Below are 5,973 nucleotides of genomic sequence, written 5' to 3'. Positions count from 1 at the left end.
AGGTACCTCTGGGATTGCAGTGCAGCTTCTTGCCACTAGGCCACCAGAGCTCCCCTCAAATCACTCCTTGTTGTTGTTGTGTGCCATCAAGCAGATTTTCAGAGGCAGGAATCACATGGGAGGAGATTGCCCATCCTTCTCCCACAGAGCAGCTGGGGAATTTGAACCACATGCCTTCAGGATTGCAACACAGATTCTTACCACTAGACCACCAGATGCTTACATGCATTTTTTTTTTAAAAAATTAATTACTTTCTCATTACTTGTTGCGTGACACTGAGTCAGAACTGACCCACAGCTAACACTCCTGCAGGTTTTTAGAGGAAGTTAATTGCACAGGAGGAGATTGCCCATCCTTCTCCCGCAGAGCAACTGGCGGTCTGCCTTGAACCACTTGCCTTCAGGGGGGCAGCATAGCTTCTTGCCAGTCGGCCACCAGAAGGCCTTATTACTAAGTTGTGTCTTTTCAACTACTTTCTTTGCATCTGAAAATTGGACAGTGAATAAGGATGACTGAAGAAAAAATAATGCCTTTGATCAGTGATGCTGGCGATGAGTACTGAATATCCCAGGGACTGCCAAAAGAATGAACAAGTCTGTCTTGGAGGAAGTGGGACCAGCGTGCTCCTTAGAGCCAAGGAGGGTGAAACTTTGTCTAATATACTTGGACCATGTTGCCAAGGGTGGCCAGCCCTTGGAGAGGAACATCATACTGGGAAATGTGGAAGGTCAGAGAAAGAGAAAGAGCTTCAGCAAGATGGGTTGGCATGGTGACTGTAACAGGGGCCTAGCCAGAGCCTCTCAGATGGTGAGGATGGTCCAGGAGGATCAAGCAAGGTTCAAGGTTGCTGTGAGTCATAGGTGACTTAATGACACTTAACAGTGATAGCAAGAGTTCTGCGGGGGATGGGGCCATCAAGTGGTAAGAGTCTCATCTTTGCTAGGGGCAAGGAGGAGACCCAGATTCAATTCCCAGCCAATGCTGTCTATTATTATGAACAGATTTCAGCCACGTCCTCCTAGTAAGATGCACTCGGTAGGAAAGCCTGGAGGCCAACTTCTGAAAAACAGCCCAACGAAAACCTGTCGGGTCACAGCGGGATCAGCTTGCAACACATCATGGGAATGAAGCAGGACTGTGAACAGGTAAATTCTACGTGTGTTCCCTGGCCACGAGTTGGGGGCTGCAACAATGGCGGCTAACTAACCAACAGAGTCCTGTATTTATTCCTGCTGTTATGACTTCTAGGATACCACAATGCTGCCTTCGTGCTTCTCAGTTCTGACATTTCTCATCAATAATTCCTTTTAGGAAATTTGAATTTCAGCTTGCTCAGTTCCACGGCCAACACTCTTGGCATCAGTAGTCAGGAAATCAAAAGGCGAATTGCACAGGGACCTCTCCAGAGTGCTGAAGAGCAACAATGTCAGTCTAGAGACTAAGGTTTACCGGATCCAAGTCATGGTCTGTGTACCGGATCCAAGTCATGGTCTTTGCAATTACTCAATATAGATTCCCCGGCATAGTGACAGCCGGGCCACAGCTGAGACCAGAGTCCAGACAGGACTGAGCATTCTCTGCAAACAGAGGATTCCACCTAGCCTCCCACCCGAGGGGATGCCGTGTCTGAACTTTGGTCTTAGTTTAAAGATTAAGCTTACCCATTGTTATGCTGGCAACACTTAAGTTTAAGGAAAATATAGATAGTCTCAGGAGTTTGAACTTTTTTAGGATGATTGGCTGAAACTAAAGAAAAACCATAGGGAGACTAAGAAAGGGGCCTTTTCACAGTGCCATACTGTGAGAGGACCTCTGCCTCACCTTCCCTCTTTTTCTGGACTCATTTCCTCGTGTCCCTGATTTCTTTCTGCGTCTGGTTTGCAACAACTTACTGTGCATCAGAGAGCTGGACAATGATGAAGGATGGTAGATGCCTTTGAGTTTCATGCTGGAGAAGAGTACTGAGCACACCATAGACCACCAAGAGAACAAACAGGGCTGTCATGGAGAGGGTGAAGCCAAGCTGCTTCATGGAGGCAAAGATTTTGAAGCTCCGTCTCACGTACTTTAGGTATGTGGCCAGGAGAGACCAGTCTTTGGAGAAGGACATCATGCTTTGAAGTGTGGAAGGACAGCTTGGAAGAGGAAGACTCGGGATGAGATAGACTAACATAGTAACTAGGGTAATAGGAATAGGTGTGTCGAAGTCAGTGAGATTGGCCCAGGATAGGGCAGAGCTACTGTACGTAGGATTACTATGAGTCACCAGCAATTCAACAGCATATAAAAACAACAGCAATAAAAAAATCTGTTCCCACAAGAAGCCAGTTTCACAAGGATGCACAGCTAACCCCCCACCCCAGCGCCTCTAGAGAACACTTGTAGTTGTTGACGTTGTTGTTTTTTACAGGTGAGTTGTAACCACCCAGAGCTGACTCTCAGGTGTGTTTTCTGAGGCAGCACAAGAAGCGATAGCCCAGCCTTCTCCTGTGAAGCAGCTGATGGATTCAAACCACGTGCCTCTGGGATTGCAGTGCAGTTTCCTCACACTAGGCCACCAGAACTCCCTAACCCTTAGATCTTGTTAATAAGAAAATATGATCTTGAGGGAAAAAAAAATCTAAAGAACTAATAGACCATGCAGACCTTAGCCTCCATGACTTTAAGACAACAAGCATTAGGTGGTGTCCAGCTACCAGGACTGACTGTTCTGGCAGGAGCTGTATTAGAAGGTCCCAATTAGGATAGGAGAAAAATGAAGAAGAACACTCAGAATCATAGAAGACCCGCTGGAATGTCTGTCCTCAGTAGGCTTTTCTCAGTCAGATGGAGATTTGTGGAACTCTTTAGACAATGGCTTTTATCACTCTTCAGATTGGGAACTGAACTTCTCCTATGGCTGGTTTTAAACTAAACTATTTAAACTGTGTGCTCAAACTGTTTGCCTTTGTATTTTTATCAGACTGCTTTCTTATTCAAGTGTTGAGGACTCTCCTTCATAGGGTCACTATGAGTCACCTATGACTCCAGAGGGCACTTAGCAACAACAACAGCTTTCTTATTACCACATTTAAAGGATTCTCTACATCACACAGGGAGAACTGTTGCCCTCTGTTTATGACCCCCGGATTCATCTGGGTTCAACAGCACTGGGGAGGCACACCCCCTTAGGACAATCAAATAATCAAAGGAGTTTGTTTTCCTAAAGAACAGAGTCCAGAAGGCAGAAAAAGTTGGGAAGAAGGGTTGGGAATGGGGAACCCAGGCAAGAACTGGAATGAGCCATGTAGCTTTGTGGAGACAGCAACCAACACCTTGAAACACATTGTGTCTGAATTATTGAATGAGAAACTGATTTGCTTTGTCAACTTTCACCCTCAAATGAGCCTAAATTGTTGAACGGAAAGTTGATCTGCTCTGTAGCCCTGCACCCAATTCACTTTACAAATAAAAGTAAAGAGGAGCGAATTGGGGGGGAGGGGGGAGGGATGGGCGGGGAGAGAAGTGCAGCAATGAATGAATGGAAATCCAAAATTTCTGTAAATGCTCATTGAAATTATTTTTTTTAAAAAAAGAGGGGGGAAATAAAACTAAAAAGAAAAAGATGACTTGACTGGCATGATACGTAACCGTGCCTCCGAATCCTTCTTGGAAATGACCCCACTTCAAATCGCTTCACTTGGAAGTGACTTTACTTCAGGGGTCATGAGGATTCGAGGAGGAGGCACAGTGATGAAACTGGTCAGGATGAGACAAGGCTGGGTAGTACCACAGGGTCTGAATGGTAAGGCCCTCCGTCAGATGCAGCCCCTGATATCTGTTTTAAGCTGAGAGAAAACAAGATGCTCTCTTTAGCCCCTCTGGTCTGAACTTGAGGCACTTTTGTAGTCAGATCTCCTGCATAAACAGATGGGATCAAAGAAATGCGTGTCCTTTTGTCTTGCGGATGTTAAGAGCAGTTAAGGGGGATCAGCCCTTCTTACACAGTCTACTAATGACATTATTTTCCTTTTTTTTTTTGTATTGGTTTGCTTACAAAGTTGGTATACATTGTGTTTCACGCTATTCTTCATTCACATGTGTATCATACAATCATTCTCATGTATTTTGTTTTATAAAATTAATCACCACTGGACCTTGCCCATCATTACCCTGTCTTTTCACCCTGGTCTTTCCCATTTCCTTCCCCTCCCAGCAAACTATGTAATCCTGTGACTTCACCCCTACCCATCCTTAGCTCTCCCCTGCTTGAGTTCTCATAAATGTTTTACTAGTTATCCTTCCATTATTTATAGTAATGGTCTTACATAGTAATTGTAGTAATTGTCCTTACAAGACTGAGTTAGTTCACATGGCTTGATGCTCTCCAGTCTCTCCCAAGTTAGGGAGTATTTCTCGAAATCGTTGCCCCTGAGTGCTGCCTAGTATTCCGTTGTGTGAATGTACCCCAATTTCTCAATCCATTCGGTTGTGGTTGGACATTTGGGCTGTTTGCAGGACCCAAAGGAGAAATTAAAGTTTACTCTTTTAAATGCACAATTAAGAAGTTAACATTTCTTCATGTGTTTGTTAGCCATCTGAATGTCTTCTTTGTGTTCATATGCTGTGCCCATTTTTCACTTGGGTTGTTTATCTTGTTGTGGTGCTTGAGTATTTTATAAATTCTAGATAAAATCCCTTATCTGACATGCCATTAGCAAACACTTTTTCCCAGTCTGTGGCTTCCCTTTTTATTGTATTGAAGAAGTTTTTAGATACGTTTAGGGATTTCATTCTTAGAAGGTCCCACTCATCTATTTTATCCTCTCCTGGCTGTAGATTTTTCAGGATGCTTGAAAGACTATTGGCGTTGTGGATTAGGATGTCTAGAGTTCTTCTTCCAAGCTTTTCTTTAATGAAGTTCATAGTTTAAAAACAAAAAATAAATTAAAATAAAAAAGGAAGCCATGGGCCAAGACAAAACACCCATGAGGGAGACAGAGGCAGAGAAAGATGGACAGTCTCCTCCCTCGTGATTCACAGCCTTCAGGTCACTATGTGTGGGAACTGACTGTGAGGCAATGAGTGAGTTAATGAGGTATAATAAAGCTAAAAATAGTGATAATAGCAAGTACAGGTGAAGATTTGAAACAAGTGGAACTCTTACACAAAATCCTAGTAGTTTCTGGCATCCTTAGTCCGATTTTCAGATGCATAACAACTAGTTGAAAAGACCATGGCTTGACAAGACACAGCCACTGTGGAAAGCAAGTTGGCAGTGTCTTGTCAAGTCATGGTCTTTTCAACTACTTGTTATGCATCTGAAAATCAGACTAAGGATGCCAGAGGAAGAATCAATGCCTTTGAGCTGTGGTGTTGGAGAAGAGTGCTGAACAGCGCATGGGCTGAAGAAAGAACAAACAGACATGTCTGGGAGAAAGTGCAATCAAGGTACTCCTTGGAAGCAGCGATGGGGAAACTCCATCTCACATACTTTGGACGCGTTGTCAGGAGAGGTGGTTCCTTGGAAAAGGACATCATGCTTGAAGGAGAAGAGATCCTCAACGAGATGGACTGATACGGTGAGTGTAACAGCGGGCTCAATATATCAGAGATCCTCAGGATGACATGGAAAGTCTCAGGTCGGTTCGTAGTGTTGCTATGAGTCAGAGTGAGCTTGATGACACCTAACAACAACCATATACATCACTGTAAAAAACCCAACACTTCCATTGTGACACAGCAATTTTACCTCAAAGAAAGTAAGGCCCAAGAACATGCAAAATTTTACAGGGAAATGTTCACAGCAGTTTATTCATAATAACAAAAACTTGGAAAAACACCCAATTGAAAAATATAACTCAGCAATTTAAAAAAGCAAATAATCAAATAAAAACTGAAATGATGACATAGTATTTCATCATATCTTTGATAATATTTAATAAAGAAATAATTTTGGTGATGAAATAATGCAATAGTATTCTTGATAATAT

Source organism: Elephantulus edwardii, unplaced genomic scaffold, assembly GCF_000299155.1.
Source record: "Elephantulus edwardii isolate Elephantulus edwardi_28Jun2011 unplaced genomic scaffold, EleEdw1.0 scaffold00281, whole genome shotgun sequence".
Lineage (NCBI taxonomy): Eukaryota > Metazoa > Chordata > Mammalia > Macroscelidea > Macroscelididae > Elephantulus > Elephantulus edwardii.
Note: the sequence above shows the minus strand (reverse complement) of the source record.